We start from the raw sequence: 19697 nt of genomic DNA on the forward strand, positions 1-19697 counted from the left end.
ACCAGATCGCTTCCCGGCGGAAATGCTCCTTGTCCCCAAAAAGTACATCAATCTTGATCTTGCCAATGGGGGTGCAGGACAGGCCGGGTACGATGCCATGGAACACTGTCTGAGTAGGCATGAGTTGCTTTGTTTTGACGTTCAGCTTCTCCAGGGTGTCGCGGTACAAGATGTTGATGCTGCTCCCGCCGTCTATCAACACACGGGAGAAGCGGGCGGCGCGTCTATCCGTTGCAAGGGTGGCATCCAGAACCAACGCATAAGAGCCGGGAGATGGCATCACCTCTGGGTGGTCGGCCCGGCTCCAGCTGATAGGTTTTTCTGACCAGTGCATCTGCTCGGCGGGGTTGGCAGCAACCATGCTGACTTCCTGGTTCTCTCGGCGTTTGCTGCGCCGGTCTTCGGGCTGGCTTGTAAAGACGATATAGGCGGCATGCTCGTCGGGGAACTCATCATGCACGGCTCCGACTGCGGGCCGAGCGGCCGGCGGCGGAACCGGAGGCGGTGGGCCGGCAGGCGGAGGCGGCGCGAGCCCTTCGCCTTTGGAGATTCGGGTGAGCCAATGGCACTTTCGGGTTGTGTGGTTGGACGGCTTCGTGCCGCTGTGGAACTTGCACGGGGCGTCGAGAGTTTGCTTGTAGGAGAAGGCCGGCTGCCAAGCCGGCCTACCGCCCTTGGGTTTCTTGGGCGTGGGCCGCCCTTCGGGCGGCACGTCTTCGACTGTGGCCACCTGCCGACTGGCGGGAGGCGGCGCGGGGCCCTTGCGCTTGTGGTCGTTCGAGTGTGGGCGTCGGCCGGAATCCCCAGCCGGCGTCTTGGGCGCCGGGTTGAGTACTTTTCCGGACGCGTCTACCCGGAGCTCAGTCTTCATTGAGGAGTCGGCGGTGGCGTACTTGTCCGCTATGTCCAGAAGCTTGTCGAGGGTAGTCGGCTCGTCGCAGAGAAGCTTGTGCTTGAGGAGGGTGCCTTCTCGGCACCCGGCTGTGAAGTATTCTATGGCTTGCACCTCGTGCACCCCTTCGCAAGAGTTGCGGAGCTCGGCCCAACGCGTGAGGTAGTCGCGAGTTGACTCGGCGAGGCCTTGTACGTACAAGGAGAGCTGTCTGGGCTTGGGAGCCCGCTTGTAGGTGTTGGTGAAGTTGCGGACGAAAGCTTCTGTGAAATCTAGCCAGCTATTGATGCTATGTGGTTTGAGGCTGTTGAGCCAGGTCCGCGCCGTGCCTTGCAGCATGAGGGGCACGTACTTCATGGCAACGCGCCGGTTGCCGTTGGCTATGCTAACCGCCATGGAGTAGTTGATCAACCAATCTTTCGGCTTCACGGAGCCGTTGTACTTGGGCGTGTCTCTTGGGAGCGAGAACCCTTTGGGGAAGGGCTCGTCGCGGATGCGGGGGCCGAAGCAAGGCGGACCGACATCGTCTTCTTCTTCCAGCGCCAGGGATCGCGCCAGGCAGTCGATCCGATGGCGGGCGTCGTTTTCGCCGACTCCTTCGCAGCGACCTAGTCGGCCGCTGAGAGTCGGATGCACCATAGGCGGATGGGTGGGATATCTCTCTCCACGGGGCCGAGGCGGAGGCGGGTTGCCCCGCCACTCCACGGCCCGAGGGTGGCCTTCTGCGTCTCGCTCGATGGAGATCCGGGTTTGGCTTCGGCTGGCAGCCGGCTCTTTCTCGCGCCGCGCGCGGTCTCTACCCGCAGTCGGCGTCCGGGAAGTCGCGCCGTGATCTCGGCGCGGGGGAGGGCTTTCCGCGCGGGCGTCGGCTTCGTGCCGCTGCGCGGCTGCATCGATCAGCTGCTGGATGCGTTGGGTCATGTGGGGGAGTTCTTCGGCCCCCAGTCCGTCTAGCTCGTCTACGGCCGCCTGGGCGGCGTGCAGGTTCTCGAGTGGAGTGGCGTAGACTGGGCGGTCGACTCCTAACGTGTTGGCAACGACGGCGCCGCGCTGTCTGACAACGCCGCGCTGTCTGACAACGCCGACCCGGCTGGGCCCGCCTGGGGGCGGCGTGCCAAAGACGGCGCGGTCGGCCTCGCGTCGGTGGGCCTCAGCGAGGCGTCTCATGGAAACCAACTTCCGGCCCTCCGCGAGGAGGGCGAGGCGGTGAGCCTCCAGTGCTTCAGCGTCGGCGTCAGCCGGGAGGGGGATGGACAAGTCATGGACCGCCGCGCGCGGGGCGCCGTGGGCGCTCTCGTCAGCAGCGCCGTCGTGGCCGATGACCATCACCTCGGTGGTGACAGCGTCGCAACCATCGGCTCGGGGAAGCGGGTCGTTGTAGATCGTGACGTTGGTGGGGAAGGTGTCGAATGAGGCCGTGTCGGAGTCGATAGGCATCGGATCGGTGGAGCTAACCGACTCCAAGTCCACGGCAGGCTCGCCGGAGACGTGGAGCTGGTCGAGGAGGTTGACGAGCTGGTCGGTGCCCGCGTCGGGGGCGAGCTCGTCAGAGATGAGAGTCTTGTCAAGGAGATTGGCGAGGCTGCTCGCCGCACAGATGTTGGTGACGCCTTCTAGCACGTCGTGGCAAGCGCCATCGTGCGTGCCGGGCTGGCTACGCTCGCGGGGGAGGAAGAGGGTTCCCGTCCAGAATAGGTCTTCGGACGACGGTGCACCTGGCCCCACGGTGGGCGCCAAATGTCGGGTGATAGGTGCGACATATGCCAACGGGTGGCTTATCATTGTGGGAGCCAGTAAAACATCGCCGGTGCCTGGAAACGGGATGAGGCGAAGACATGCACGCCGGCGAATCTTACCTAGCTTCGGGGCTCTCCATGGAGATAACACCCCTACTGCTGCTCTGCGGGATCTCCGCATGATCACTAGATGAACAAGTAGCTACACGATGCTCCTTGAGCTGTTTGACGAGAGGAGGAAGAAGAGCTCTGCTTGCTCTCTTCTCCTCCCTACGTGGTGTCTAGAACTAGCAGAGATCCCCCCTTTGCATGGGTGTCCCGGGGGGGTTATATAGGCCTACCCCCCGGGGGTACAATGGTAATCCGGCCGGGCGTGGGCCCAGCCGTCTGTGTCTCCGCTCTCCGGCTTCTGCGCCGGCTGCTGGGGCCCGCCGGCTGGTGGGTCCCGCCGGCTACCGGCTCCTTGGTCGACAGGCAGGCCCCACTGTCCAGGGCCTTGTCGGTGGCTGGTTACTGTTGCTCAATCTTGGTGACGAGGGCTTCGCCGAGGTAAGCGTGGCTACAGTGCTGCCGTCCGGCGGGTGACCACTGTAGCCTCACCGCGTCTTGTCTCCTTAATGGGGTGTCTCCTTCGAGGGGGTGGCAAGCCGGCTGGAGAGAGCCGGCTCCGTCTTGGGCCGACTGGGGGAGGCCAGGCCGCCTTCGGGTGTCTCTCTGCCCGAAGGGGCCCACCGCCCGTGGGTCGTACTGGTAGCCCGTCGTGGATGACATTAGGGTCAACGTGGCAACAGTGCTGCGCCGGACGGGTCATGGCCACCCGTACGGCGCACTGTGCCAGGCGCGCTCTGGGATTCGGGGGTGGCAGGCTTCACTGTAGCCATGCCCTGTCACATCGTCGTTATGTGGATGCAGACTTTGAGGGTACGGTCTTGACCGCTTTATGGGAGCTGGCTCCTTGGAGTCGGCCTTCTTGCAGTCGGCTCCTCGGAGCCGGCCCTCCCGCGGCTTTCTTCATGAGGGCTGAAGTCAGCCCGCCTTCCAATAGCCGGCCTGGGAGACAGCCGGCCAGGGGAAGGCGACCCATGTCTTGGATTCTTGAGAGCCGGATCGGCTCGTAATTTTTTCAGAAAGGCCAGGGGGAGCCGACTAGGCTACCCGTGGTCACTTACTCCGACACTCGATGCCATGCCCATGCTGCCGCCGCTGCCTCCCACGCAGGCTACACCCAGGGTTGGATCTTCATCTTCTTGTCCTTCCGTTCGCTTGAAGCCCGGCGACCGCCCTCCAACGAGGGCGCGAGGAAGTGCTGTGTCGCTCTGTCCAGCGGCGGCTAGGTTAGGAGCGAACCAGACTGGAGGCTGGAGCGAATGAATTGAGATTTTTCCTGCTGTTGATCGATATGGGAGGCGCTCGTTTGGGCCGCGAGCCTGCTATAGGGCCTGCCTTGCACTTATGTTATTGGCCCATCCAAATTGAAACATTTTTCTTCATTTTTTACATTGCCTGCTCGTGCGTTGGGACGAACAAAACTAGCGTGGGCCAACCTGGACGACTCAAACTAGGTGCACACTTTCCAGCCACCTGAGGCGGCCACCCATACCAACCCCTATGGTGGCGTCGCCCCTTTTTGCGTGTATGATTGGATAGTGAAAAATATTCCAGTGGCGCTTTTGATTTACCCACATAATGGTTGAATTGCTTGTTTCTATGAACTGAGTTCGCCTATAATGTGAAGGATGCCAGTCTTTTCATCCTATTATAGATTGCTTAGATCTCGATATGCCTAAAGTAATCGCATGAAATATATACAGTAAAAGCCAGTGTGATATGTTTGGCTACAACTAGTCTGACTACACGTCCTCATATAACATATCAAGGACGCACCATCTTACCAGATTAACCATTCGACTTACCCATGCAGTGTGGAAAGAAAGAAGTATTGGGACTGCGTATCCAAGCAATTGATGCCATGGACTCCTTCGTACAACCTTGTAAGCGAAAAAGAAGTTGGAGTGTGCCTATACAAAGAACTAGCGTAAGTTCAGTTACCTGCTTATCGGAATTTTAGTTAGCCACTTATTGCAAAATTGTTCAATTATGTTGCTTGGCTTAATTTAGTTTGCTACTGATTACATAATGGCACAACCTGTTAATCATATTGTAGACTACGCCTATCTATGTGTTTGATACTTACTGTTAAGAATTACCTGTTTGCCTTAACTTAAATATATACTTGTTTGTTTAACTGCTTTGCTGCTGCAACAGCGGGTTACAATGATGTTAATAACTACTTTTCAGCATCCAATTGAAACTCTTTAATTCCTTGTTTGTTTAACTGGTTTGCTGTTATAACTCCCAGTTGAGATGTTTTGCGAATTTCAACTTTTCTGAATCCAATCGGAACTTTAATGCCAAACAGGTTATCCCAAGATCAAAGAGCAAGGTCCCCATGGACGTTGCATCATCCCACAGTAGTGGCACCGGCCCAATCGTGCATTATGAATTGCCAACTGCTGATGCTCTAGAGGCTAAACTAGTGGTAGAAAGAGATTCTGCTTCTACACTTAGAGATGAAGTTGACATGTTGAGGAAGCAAACAGCACAATCACAAGCAGTACTCAAGACAACCATTAAATATTTGGTGGATTTTAAAACGAAGCAAGCTGAGACTGACCAGATTGTTAAGGTCCTGAAGGAAAAAAAGAAATTAAATTCCTACTTGGTAAATCATAGGTGAAATGTTCTTTCCATAGTTGAATAACCTTTGTGTTGTTTGTTCATGTAATCAATCAAACCATTTGTTTTAGAGATCATGTAATAATTGTTTTTTTGTTTTTTTGTTTGTAATTTTATTTGAGCACAAGTCTGTATTAATTGATAAGACTCGGAGACATGACCTACAAATATGTTAATCGGGCTGAATGTGCATTCAGCAATAGTAGTATAGATGGACCATAAGTGGCACGCATCGGAAAGGGCCAAGATGCTGGCTAAAAAAAGGATGTTGTTGTAGCCAAAAAAAGTACAGCGGTCTGGCTTATGTATGTTAGTTGATATTATTGATCCATATACTCTAAAAGTGTTTATATGTCTGTTAGTTCCGTACATTCTTGGTTGATTGACTCGGTATTTGAATCTTGATACATCGCTTGTGTACATATCTAAATGGGAGTACACATTATGCTGCGTGTGACATTTGAGTTGGACATGAAGTGTTCCAAATATTCGAATTCACCTTAAACTGGATTCTAGTTTCTGAATTTGAGTATCGGCATTTGTAAACCATATTCATATATGACAATGGAATACATCTTTGTCGTCCTTTTGAAGATATATAAAAACACATAGAATGATTTATAAAGATTCATATAGGAATACAAAATGGATTCGAATTTAGTTGCCAGGGTAAATGTGGATGCTTATTGTCCCAAAATTCGAAAGAAACAGCAAAATGTGCACTCCCACATCGGCTGCCCGAAGCCAAGTGTTTGGGAGATGGAAATTACTGTCTACCCATTACACGGACAATACATCGGCCCGATTTCCACTACTCTAAATAGGGGTAGGTTAGTAACTTCAATTAGACGTGACACGACCGCCTCTGAGCCTATTCCGACACGGTGGGCGTCAAACATGGGCGGCAAAACTCATTTGATTCAAGCTCGTCCAAAAGACCTCTGTTTGTCCCTCCATTCCCCATTCATACACGGTGGGCGGCAAAACACCCTTTCCTCGTCCGAAATAGATGTAGGCTAATATTTTAAATAGGGGCAGATGTGTAACTTCCATCAGACGTGACACAACCGCCCTACCTGTCAGCCCCGTTCATACACCATGGGCACCAACCGTGGGCGGCAAAACACCCTCTTCTCGCCCGAAATAGTTACCGGCAAATATTTGGGAGATGCAAGATTACCGTCCTATCCCCAACCGATGAGACGTCCAAATTTGAAACGGGGGATAAGTTCGTAACTTTCCCATATTTCAGATAGGCGCATCCCAAAAATATGGTTCCCCGTACCTCTCCCTCCATTTTCCCATTCATACACCGTCCGCGCTAGAACACCCCATTCCCACACCAGCCTCCGTCCGCCACCCCATCCATCGCCGCCGTCCTCCACCACATCCATCGCCACCGTCCTCCACCATGCCAGAGCGCCTACCAAGACCGCGTCGTTCACTGCTAGAGATGGACATTTCTCATCCACGGCGACGGACCAATAGCCTTGCATCGCGTCCTCTCGCTTCATCGGCGCCGTCGTCCTCTTTGCCGGGGCCGCTCACACGACCTTCTCTTCCACCGCAACGGGACTTATCCCCCGATGCACCCGTCTACCATCGCAGATCTGCTTCAACGCCACCGACAGCCATCGCACCCCTGATGCCTACACAGCGCCGCAAGGGAGGTGGTACTTCATATCTCCTCAACTTTTTGATCTCAACCAGAAAATAGATCTTAACTTGGTTACTCTACTTTCTTTTCAGCTCTTAGAATTTATTTCTTAGTTTGAAGCAAGCAATGGATGCTAAATATCATTTCTCCGGTTTGCAGCTTCAAATCTGCCATGGCACAGGCATAATATGGTTTAATTGATCATGCTTAGGGTTTAATTGATCATGTTGGTTCCGTGGTGGTTTCTTTAATAGAAATCAGAGGGGAAACCCTCTTTTGCTAAAAAATATATGCTTAGAGTTTCCCCCTTTTATGATCACTATACGATCAGAATACATGCTTCGTGTCATAATAACACTGCTCCACCCATCAAGCTAAACAAGCTTAGTTGTTCAAATATGAATCTGATATTATTAAAACAGAGTTGTTTAATTGGTCAGCTAAATGTTCCTAAATTAGTTTCAAAAATGCATGTTCACTGCTCGGGTGTGTATCTCTGTGTGTGGTCTAGTCAGCATGGTTGGGGAGGTGAACTTTGCATATGCAGGGGTTTACAGGGAGACACTCTCCGAGTTGAAACCGCAATGCATTCCATAGATAATCTGACTACTTTTTATGTTTTCATGAATCTCAGATTCTGAACAGCATCATAATGATTATGAGCTTGCGCGCATGAAAAGAATAAAGCAGAACAATGCCATGGCTGTCAAACTTGGCATTAAGGGACTGAAATCAAGTCTGGATGCAATGCAATGCAAACACTCTCCACCTACAGATTCATGCTCAGAATATGATCCTAACAGTGATTCTGAGCTAGAGGGAGACCTAAGTCAATGTAGCTCCCTAGTGGAGGAGTCAGAGGAAGATGCTCTATCTTATTCACCCATCAAGGTACTTGCTCTAACTTTCCAAGGTTACATTGCTCGCACATATCTTGCAACTGATGCTTTGCATTGCTTCTACTTTGTTGAACTGCAATTAGCTTAGTTTACACATCGTGTATGTGAATACGCCCTGCCTATCCATTTTCAGTACATATTCCATCTGTCATCATACCATATTTATCCATTCAAATGTTGTTCTTGTGTATCAGACGTTCAAAAGGAAGAGGGCGATTGCTGATCATGGAGGAGCACAAGCAAAGTATTTGGAAAAGGTAGTGGCACCTTGAAGGAAATATGCCCTAGAGGCAATAATAAAGTTATTATTTATTTCCTTATAATCATGATAAATGTTTATTATTCATGCTAGAATTGTATTTACCGGAAACATAATACATGTGTGAATACATAGACAAACAAAGTGTCACTAGTATGCCTCTACTTGACTAGCTCGTTAATCAAAGATGGTTATGTTTCCTAACCATGAACAATGAGTTGTTATTTGATTAACGAGGTCACATCATTAGCAGAATGATCTGATTGACATGACCCATTCCATTAGCTTAGCACCCGATCGTTTAGTATGTTGCTATTGCTTTCTTCATGACTTATACATGTTCCTATGACTATGAGATTATGCAACTCCCGTTTACCGGAGGAACACTTTGGGTACTACCAAACGTCACAACGTAACTGGGTGATTATAAAGGAGTACTACAGGTGTCTCCAATGGTCGATGTTGGGTTGGCGTATTTCGAGATTAGGATTTGTCACTCCGATTGTCGGAGAGGTATCTCTGGGCCCTCTCGGTAATACACATCACATAAGCCTTGCAAGCATTACAACTAATATGTTAGTTGTGAGATGATGTATTACGGAACGAGTAAAGAGACTTGCCGGTAACGAGATTGAACTAGGTATTGGATACCGATGATCGAATCTCGGGCAAGTAACATACCGATGACAAAGGGAACAACGTATGTTGTTATGCGGTCTGACCGATAAAGATCTTCGTAGAATATGTAGGAGCCAATATGGGCATCCAGGTCCCGCTATTGGTTATTGACCGGAGACGTGTCTCGGTCATGTCTACATTGTTCTCGAACCCGTAGGGTCCGCATGCTTAAGGTTACGATGACAATTATATTATGAGTTTATGCATTTTGATGTACCGAAGGTTGTTCGGAGTCCCGGATGTGATCACGGACATGACGAGGAGTCTCGAAATGGTCGAGACATAAAGATTGATATATTGGAAGCCTATGTTTGGACATCGGAAGTGTTCCGGGTGAAATCGGGATTTTACCGGGTTACCGGGAGGTTACCGGAACCCCGCGAGAACCATATGGGCCATCATGGGCCTTAGTGGAAAGGAGAAAGGGGCAGCCCAAGGGGGCTGCGCGCCTCCCCCCTTCCCCTAGTCCTATTAGGACTAGGAGAGGTGGCCGGCCACCCCTCTCCCTCTTTCCCCCTTGGGAATCCTAGTTGGAATAGGATTGGGGGGGACTCCTACTCCCGGTAGGAGTAGGACTCCTCCTGCGCCCTCCTCCCTGGCCGGCGCCCCTCTCCCCCCTTGGCTCCTTTATATACTGAGGTAGAGGCACCCCAAAACACACAAGTTGACACAAGTTGATCCACGTGATCTATTCCTTAGCCGTGTGCGGTGCCCCCTGCCACCATATTCCTCGATAATACTGTAGCGGAGTTTAGGCGAAGCCCTGCTGCTGTAGTTCATCAAGATCGTCACCACGCCGTCGTGCTGACGAAACTCTGCCTCGACACTTTGCTGGATCGGAGTCCGGGGATCGTCATCGAGCTGAACATGTGCTCGAACTCGGAGGTGCCGTAGTTTCGGTACTTGATCGGTTGGATCGAGAAGACGTACGACTACTTCCTCTACGTTGTGTCATCGCTTCCGCAGTCGGTCTGCGTTGGGTACGTAGACAATACTCTCCCCTCGTTGCTATGCATCACATAATCCTGTGTGTGCGTAGGAATTTTTTTGAAATTACTACGAAACCCAACAGTGGCATCCGAGCCTAGGTTATTTATGTTGATGTTATTTGCACGAGTAGAACACAAGTGAGTTGTGGATGATACAAGTCATACTGCCTACCAGCATGTCATACTTTGGTTCGGCGGTATTGTTGGACGAGACGACCCGGACCAACCTTACGCGTACGCTTACGCGAGACCGGTTCCCTCGACGTGCTTTGCACAGAGATGGCTTGCGGGCAACAGTCTCTCCAACTTTAGTTGAACCAAGTATGGCTACGCCCGGTCCTTGCGAAGGTTAAAACGGAGTCTATTTGACAAACTATCGTTGTGGTTTTGATGCGTAGGTGAGATTGGTTCTTACTTAAGCCCATAGCAGCCACGTAAAACATGCAACAACAAAGTAGAGGACGTCTAACTTGTTTTTGCAGGGCATGTTGTGATGTGATATGGTCAAGGCATGATGCTGAATTTTATTGTATGAGATGATCATGTTTTGTAACCAAGTTATCGGCAACTGGCAGGAGCCATATGGTTGTCGCTTTATTGTATGCAATGCAATCGCGATGTAATGCTTTACTTTATTACTAAACGGTAGTGATAGTCGTGAAAGCATAAGATTGGCGAGACGACAACGATGCTACGATGGAGATCAAGGTGTCGCGCCGGTGACGATGGTGATCATGATGGTGCTTCGGAGATGGAGATCACAAGCACAAGATGATGATGGCCATATCATATCACTTATATTGATTGCATGTGATGTTTATCTTTTTATGCATCTTATCTTGCTTTGATTGACGGTAGCATTATAAGATGATCTCTCACTAAATTATCAAGAAGTGTTCTCCCTGAGTATGCACCGTTGCCAAAGTTCGTCGTGCCCAGACACCACGTGATGATCGGGTGTGATAAGCTCTACGTCCATCTACAACGGGTGCAAGCCAGTTTTGCACACGCAGAATACTCAGGTTAAACTTGACGAGCCTAGCATATGCAGGTATGGCCTCGGAACACGGAGACCGAAAGGTCGAGCGTGAATCATATAGTAGATATGATCAACATAACGATGTTCACCATTGAAAACTACTCCATCTCACGTGATGATCGGTCATGGTTTAGTTGATTTGGATCACGTAATCACTTAGAGGATTAGAGGGATGTCTATCTAAGTGGGAGTTCTTATATAATATGGTTAATTGAACTTAAATTTATCATGAACTTAGTACCTGATAGTATCTTGCTTGTTTATGTTGATTGTAGATAGATGGCTCGTGCTGTTGTTCCGTTGAATTTTAATGCGTTCCTTGAGAAAGCAAAGTTGAAAGATGATGGTAGCAATTACACGGACTGGGTCCGTAACTTGAGGATTATCCTCATTGCTGCACAGAAAAATTACGTCCTGGAAGCACCGCTGGGTGCCAGGCCTGCTGCTGGAGCAACACCAGATGTTATGAACGTCTGGCAGAGCAAAGCTGATGACTACTCGATAGTTCAGTGTGCCATGCTTTACGGCTTAGAATCGGGACTTCAACGACGTTTTGAACGTCATGGAGCATATGAGATGTTCCAGGAGTTGAAGTTAATATTTCAAGCAAATGCCCGAATTGAGAGATATGAAGTCTCCAATAAGTTCTATAGCTGCAAGATGGAGGAGAACAGTTCTATCAGTGAGCATATACTCAAAATGTCTGGGTATAATAATCACTTGATTCAATTGGGAGTTAATCTTCCGGATGATTGCGTCATTGACAGAATTCTCCAATCACTGCCACCAAGCTACAAGAGCTTCGTGATGAACTATAATATGCAAGGGATGAACAAGACTATTCCCGAGCTCTTCGCAATGCTGAAAGCTGCGGAGGTAGAAATCAAGAAGGAGCATCAAGTGTTGATGGTTAACAAGACCACTAGTTTCAAGAAAAAGGGCAAAGGGAAGAAAAAGGGGAACTTCAAGAAGAACGGCAAGCAAGTTGCTGCTCAAGAGAAGAAACCCAAGTCCGGACCTAAGCCTGAAACTGAGTGCTTCTACTGCAAGCAGACTGGTCACTGGAAGCGGAACTGCCCCAAGTATTTGGCGGATAAGAAGGATGGCAAGGTGAACAAAGGTATATGTGATATACATGTTATTGATGTGTACCTTACTAGAGCTCGCAGTAGCACCTGAGTATTTGATACTGGTTCTGTTGCTAATATTTGCAACTCAAAACAGGGACTACGGAATAAGCGGGCATTGGCAAAGGACGAGGTGACGATGCGCGTGGGAAACGGTTCCAAAGTCGATGTGATCGCAGTCGGCACGCTACCTCTACATCTACCTTCGGGATTAATATTAGACCTAAATAATTGTTATTTGGTGCCAGCGTTGAGCATGAACATTATATCTAGATCTTGTTTAATGCGAGACGGTTATTCATTTAAATCAGAGAATAATGGTTGTTCTATTTATATGAGTAATATCTTTTATGGTCATGCACCCTTGAAGAGTGGTCTATTCTTATTGAATCTCGATAGTAGTAATACACATATTCATAATATTGAAGCCAAAAGATGCAGAGTTGATAATGAAAGTGCAACTTATTTGTGGCACTGTTGTTTAGGTCATATCGGTATAAAGCGCATGAAGAAACTCCATGCTGATGGACTTTTGGAACCACTTGATTATGAATCACTTGGTACTTGCGAACCGTGCCTCATGGGCAAGATGACTAAAACACCGTTCTCCGGTACTATGGAGAGAGCAACAGATTTGTTGGAAATCATACATACCGATGTATGTGGCCCAATGAATATTGAGGCTCGTGGCGGATATCGTTATTTTCTCACCTTCACAGATGATTTAAGCAGATATGGGTATATCTACTTAATGAAACATAAGTCTGAAACATTTGAAAAGTTCAAAGAATTTCAGAGTGAAGTTAAAAATCATCGTAACAAGAAAATAAAGTTTCTATGATCTGATCGTGGAGGAGAATATTTGAGTTACAAGTTTGGTGTACATTTGAAAAACTGTGGAATAGTTTCGCAACTCACGCCACCCGGAACACCACAGCGTAATGGTGTGTCCGAACGTCGTAATCGTACTTTACTAGATATGGTGCGATCTATGATGTCTCTTACTGATTTACCGCTATCTTTTTGGGGATATGCTTTAGAGATGGCCGCATTCACGTTAAATAGGGCACCATCAAAATCCGTTGAGACGACGCCTTATGAACTGTGGTTTGGCAAGAAACCAAAGTTGTCGTTTCTTAAAGTTTGGGGCTGCGATGCTTATGTGAAAAAGCTTCAACCTGATAAGCTCGAACCCAAATCGGAGAAATGTGTCTTCATAGGATACCCAAAGGAAACTGTTGGGTACACCTTCTATCACAAATCCGAAGGCAAGACATTCGTTGCTAAGAATGGATCATTTCTAGAGAAGGAGTTTCTCTCGAAAGAAGTGAGTGGGAGGAAAGTAGAACGTGATGAGGTAACTGTACCTGCTCCCTTACTGGAAAGTAGTTCATCACAGAAAACTGTTTCAGTGACACCTACACCAGTTAGTGAGGAAGCCAATGATAATGATCATGAAACTTCAGATCAAGATACTGCTGAACCTCGTAGATCAACCAGAGTAAGATCCGCACCAGAGTGGTACGGTAATCCTGTTCTGGAGATCATGCTACTAGATCATGATGAACCTATGAACTATGAAGAAGCGATGGTGAGCCCAGATTCCGCAAAGTGGCTTGAAGCCATGAAATCTGAGATGGGATCCATGTATGAGAACAAAGTATGGACTTTGGTTGACTTGCCCGATGATCGGCAAGCAATTGAGAATAAATGGATCTTTAAGAAGAAGACTGACGCTGATGGTAATGTTACTGTCTACAAAGCTCGACTTGTCGCAAAAGGTTTTCGGCAAGTTCAAGGGATTGACTACAATGAGACCTTCTCACCCGTAGCGATGCTTAAGTCCGTCCGAATCATGTTAGCAATTGCCGCATTTTATGATTATGAAATTTGGCAAATGGATGTAAAAACTGCATTCCTGAATGGATTTCTGGAAGAAGAGTTGTATATGATGCAACCAGAAGGTTTTGTCGATCCAAAGGGAGCTAACAAAGTGTGCAAGCTCCAGCGATCCATTTATGGACTGGTGCAAGCCTCTCGGAGTTGGAATAAACGTTTTGATAGTGTGATCAAAGCATTTGGTTTTATACAGACTTTCGGAGAAGCCTGTATTTACAAGAAAGTGAGTGGGAGCTCTGTAGCATTTCTGATATTATATGTGGATGACATATTACTGATTGGAAATGATATAGAATTTCTGGATAGCATAAAGGGATACTTGAATAAAAGTTTTTCAATGAAAGACCTCGGTGAAGCTGCTTACATATTAGGCATTAAGATCTATAGAGATAGATCAAGACGCTTAATTGGACTTTCACAAAGCACATACCTTGACAAGATTTTGAAGAAGTTCAAAATGGATCAAGCAAAGAAAGGATTCTTGCCTGTATTACAAGGTGTGAAATTGAGTAAGACTCAATGCCCGACCACTGCAGAAGATAGAGAGAATATGAAAGATGTTCCCTATGCATCAGCCATAGGCTCTATCATGTATGCAATGCTGTGTACCAGACCTGATGTGTGCCTTGCTATAAGTTTAGCAGGGAGGTACCAAAGTAATCCAGGAGTGGATCACTGGACAGCGGTCAAGAACATCCTGAAATACCTGAAAAGGACTAAGGATATGTTTCTCGTATATGGAGGTGACAAAGAGCTCATCGTAAAAGGTTACGTTGATGCAAGCTTTGACACTGATCCGGACGATTCTAAATCGCAAACCGGATACGTGTTTACATTAAACGGTGGAGCTGTCAGTTGGTGCAGTTCTAAACAAAGCGTCGTAGCGGGATCTACATGTGAAGCGGAATACATAGCTGCTTCGGAAGCAGCAAATGAAGGAGTCTGGATGAAGGAGTTCATATCCGATCTAGGTGTCATACCTAGTGCATCGGGTCCAATGAAAATCTTTTGTGACAATACTGGTGCAATTGCCTTGGCAAAGGAATCCAGATTTCACAAAAGGACCAAACACATCAAGAGACGCTTCAATTCCATCCGGGATCTAGTCCAGGTGGGAGACATAGAGATTTGCAAGATACATACGGATCTGAATGTTGCAGACCCGTTGACTAAGCCTCTTCCACGAGCAAAACATGATCAGCACCAAGGCTCCATGGGTGTTAGAATCATTACAGTGTAATCTAGATTATTGACTCTAGTGCAAGTGGGAGACTGAAGGAAATATGCCCTAGAGGCAATAATAAAGTTATTATTTATTTCCTTATAATCATGATAAATGTTTATTATTCATGCTAGAATTGTATTTACCAGAAACATAATACATGTGTGAATACATAGACAAACAAAGTGTCACTAGTATGCCTCTACTTGACTAGCTCGTTAATCAAAGATGGTTATGTTTCCTAACCATGAACAATGAGTTGTTATTTGATTAACGAGGTCACATCATTAGCAGAATGATCTGATTGACATGACCCATTCCATTAGCTTAGCACCCGATCGTTTAGTATGTTGCTATTGCTTTCTTCATGACTTATACATGTTCCTATGACTATGAGATTATGCAACTCCCGTTTACCGGAGGAACACTTTGGGTACTACCAAACGTCACAACGTAACTGGGTGATTATAAAGGAGTACTACAGGTGTCTCCAATGGTCGATGTTGGGTTGGCGTATTTTGAGATTAGGATTTGTCACTCCGATTGTCGGAGAGGTATCTCTGGGCCCTCTCGGTAATACACATCACATAAGCCTTGCAAGCATTACAACTAATATGTTAGTTGTGAGATGATGTATTATGGAACGAGTAAAGAGACTTGCCGGTAACGAGATTGAACTAGGTATTGGATACCGACGATCGAATCTCGGGCAAGTAACATACCGATGACAAAGGGAACAACGTATGTTGTTATGCGGTCTGACCGATAAAGATATTCGTAGAATATGTAGGAGCCAATATGGGCATCCAGGTCCCGCTATTGGTTATTGACCGGAGACGTGTCTCGGTCATGTCTACATTGTTCTCGAACCCGTAGGGTCCGCACGCTTAAGGTTACGATGACAGTTATATTATGAGTTTATGCATTTTGATGTACCGAAGGTTGTTCGGAGTCCCGGATGTGATCACGGACATGACGAGGAGTCTCGAAATGGTCGAGACATAAAGATTGATATATTGGAAGCCTATGTTTGGACATCGGAAGTGTTCCGGGTGAAATCGGGATTTTACCGGGTTACCGGGAGGTTACCGGAACCCCCCGGGAACCATATGGGCCATCATGGGCCTTAGTGGAAAGGAGAAAGGGGCAGCCCAAGGGGGCTGCGCGCCTCCCCCCTTCCCCTAGTCCTATTAGGACTAGGAGAGGTGGCCGGCCACCCCTCTCCCTCTTTCCCCCTTGGGAATCCTAGTTGGAATAGGATTGGGGGGGGGGAGTCCTACTCCTGGTAGGAGTAGGACTCCTCCTGCGCCCTCCTCCCTGGCCGGTGCCCCTCTCCCCCCTTGGCTCCTTTATATACTGAGGTAGAGGCACCCCAAAACACACAAGTTGACACAAGTTGATCCACGTGATCTATTCCTTAGCCGTGTGCGGTGCCCCCTGCCACCATATTCCTCGATAATACTGTAGCGGAGTTTAGGCGAAGCCCTGCTGCTGTAGTTCATCAAGATCGTCACCACGCCGTCATGCTGACGAAACTCTTCCTCGACACTTTGCTGGATCGGAGTCCGGGGATCGTCATCGAGCTGAACGTGTGCTCGAACTCGGAGGTGCCGTAGTTTCGGTACTTGATCGGTTGGATCGAGAAGACGTACGACTACTTCCTCTACGTTGTGTCATCGCTTCCGCAGTCGGTCTGCGTTGGGTACGTAGACAATACTCTCCCCTCGTTGCTATGCATCACATAATCCTGTGTGTGCGTAGGAAATTTTTTGAAATTACTACGAAACCCAACACACCTGACAAATCAAATAGCCCATTAGGTGTAGTTGCAATATCACCTGACCCACAAAATACCCCAACTCTAGCAGACTCTAGCCCTACTACACTGGTCATTTCTGATGCCCCAACTCAGCAGACCCCAACAGCACCAAACAGTATGATTATGCCAGTTGACATAGCACCAGCTATACGACGCAAAACCCCCATTCCAGCAAAGAGTACACCAAATCCAGTTGCCAAATCCCTTTTCGAATCAGAGAGAGCCCCAATTGCAGCAAATAGGACCCATGTTCCATTTCTTCCCAGTTTAGAAGATGAAGCTTATGTTGTTGTCAGGAACTTTGTGCGCATCCTTCCTTGATGGAAAGATTATACCGCAGACACAGAACAATTTCCAGTCTTCCTCCGCAACTTACGCATAAGTAATGTACTAATGTTATTCATGGTCATTACTGCATATTTTTCTGCTGACAGAAGACACAAGATTTCATTCTTTTAAATAGGCGAGGCAAAAACTGGATTGTGATGACGAGCAAGGGTTGGTTGCGCTTTTCAAGCACTCATTGATGAAGTATCGTTCCTACCTGAGGCAAGCGCACTTCGATGGCAAGCCTCTGAACGAAATTTCTGTAAAGTCTCCAGTGCTACATTTATCCGACGGTGACTGGAATAATCTTGTTACACATTGGTCTCGGCTGCAGCGTAAGGTACTGTCTATGATATCACATCACAATTTGAACTACATTTCTGCATTTGCCTTAATGTCTCACTTGTACGAAAACTGTTAGTAGAAGAACATTCGTTCTCAAGGGACCACAGAATCTCGCAACTATACTGCACACTGCATTGCTCTTGTGAGTACCTCTTGCCCTGTATGACCATACTTACTTTCATAGTTGTTTGATTATGTAGCATCACTGCACATGTTAGCCTCGTAATCATCCATTTGGTGGACATTATAAGATCCGTATGGACTCTTACATAAATTTAGAATCAACCAAATGCTTTGAAGAGGTTTAGCTCTGCAATCCTCTTGTAAGGACTGAACGTGGTCTATCACTGTACTTACATTAACAGCTACTCCCTCCATCCTATAATATAAGAACGTTTTGTACAGTACACCAGTGTTCAAAACACTCTTGTATTATGGGAAGAGGGATTGGTTCATTTTGTAGCATTATGCATCTTATCTCCCTCACCCACCATTTACTAAAAAAGATCAGATCTATATTTAATCTTACCAACAAGTAGAATACACAGACAATGCCAGTGCAGAAGTGTAGCCCATTGCTCTTGTCAGTACATTTTGTCCTGTAACGCTTGTACTTCCAGGGATTGGTAGTTGATTATGTAGCATCAATCTGCATCTTATCTTCATTATCCTCTATCCCTTCCAGTATTATCATATCTATAATTACTCTCTACAAAATGTAGAGTACAGGCAATGCTTATGAAGAAGATTATGTGCTGAAATTCTTGAGTTATCCTTCCCTTGCCATGGAGAAGGACATTATAAAGCCGGTGTTAACTGTTAATGTAAGTCGGTCCTTCTAAAGCCTTTATCCTCAACTGTTGTTTAATTTGCTCATACTCCCTATCGTTTACCGATGTTTAGTTTGCTGTTTCTACCAAAATGCATGTTCGTAAGAACCGTAAGTTCTAAGTTTTACTTGTAAAACCAACTTCCTTATTCATACCATGCACATTACTTAATACTCCCTATATGTATGCTTGTTTTTGTGGATCTATAATCCAGTGTGTGGTGAAGCAGCCCACGTTTGCACCTTGTCGTCTCCTGTTTTATCTTACTGATGTGGCTGATGATATGAACATCATGCCATGCACATTATCCAAAATAGATACAATGATTTTCTTTTGCCCTTCATCTATGCTTGTTATGTTGACATGGTAATCCAGTAGTGCGGTGAAGCTCCCCGCATTATGAACAATGCCAAATTATGCTATTGATATTTTGAACATACTCTTTATTTTCTAATTTGAAATTGGATAGAATTGACAGAACAATTATCATCTTTGTTTATACACATGCAAAACCTGTCATCTCTCTGCTTTGTTTCAGGGTGATATGCCTAATGGCATGCACAAGTCTGCTGAAGGCTGTGAGACAAACCCAACATATATTGCAGCAAAGAAGGCAAACATCTTGAAGATAGCGAGACAACCCCAAAGTCTTGTCTTGATGCAGTGTTCAAGTTACTTGAGACTAACAGTCAGACAAGCTCACAGAATTCGTTGTCTGAATTAGTTCGACTTCTTCAGTCCCAAGTTCTAGCAGAAAGGCATTCTGCAACTCAACTTCGACTTGAAGTCCTATCTCTAAGAAAGATTGCGGAGAACACCAATGAGAACCTCATCGCTAAACAGCTACACCTGGAAGCTATGACCGACATGCTAGGCCGGTCTCACAGCCTTGCTCAGTAGCTTGCGCAGCAGTTCCCCCACAAGGCTAACCTTTCTTGAACTGTCTTGGAAGTGGTCTCGGTTCAGTATTATTTTGTTACGCTGCAATGGTGCCTAGTTTTTGTAATCTGCTTCTTCGTTGCGCTTTATGATCACTGGTGGCGAATTTTGATGCCCAGTGGATGTAATATACCTTAAATCCTTTATTCTGTAGTGTAGGTTTATTCTTAGTTACTATGCCGTAATTTCTTTATTGTATAGAGTAGGTTTGTTCTTAATTCCTACTAGTTACGCAGCAGCCCGAAATGAACCCCGGCCCATGATTGTGCGAATCAAATCATGGGCTTTTAACATGCCAAAATTG

Source organism: Triticum aestivum, chromosome 5A, assembly GCF_018294505.1.
Source record: "Triticum aestivum cultivar Chinese Spring chromosome 5A, IWGSC CS RefSeq v2.1, whole genome shotgun sequence".
In the NCBI taxonomy this organism is placed as follows: domain Eukaryota; kingdom Viridiplantae; phylum Streptophyta; class Magnoliopsida; order Poales; family Poaceae; genus Triticum; species Triticum aestivum.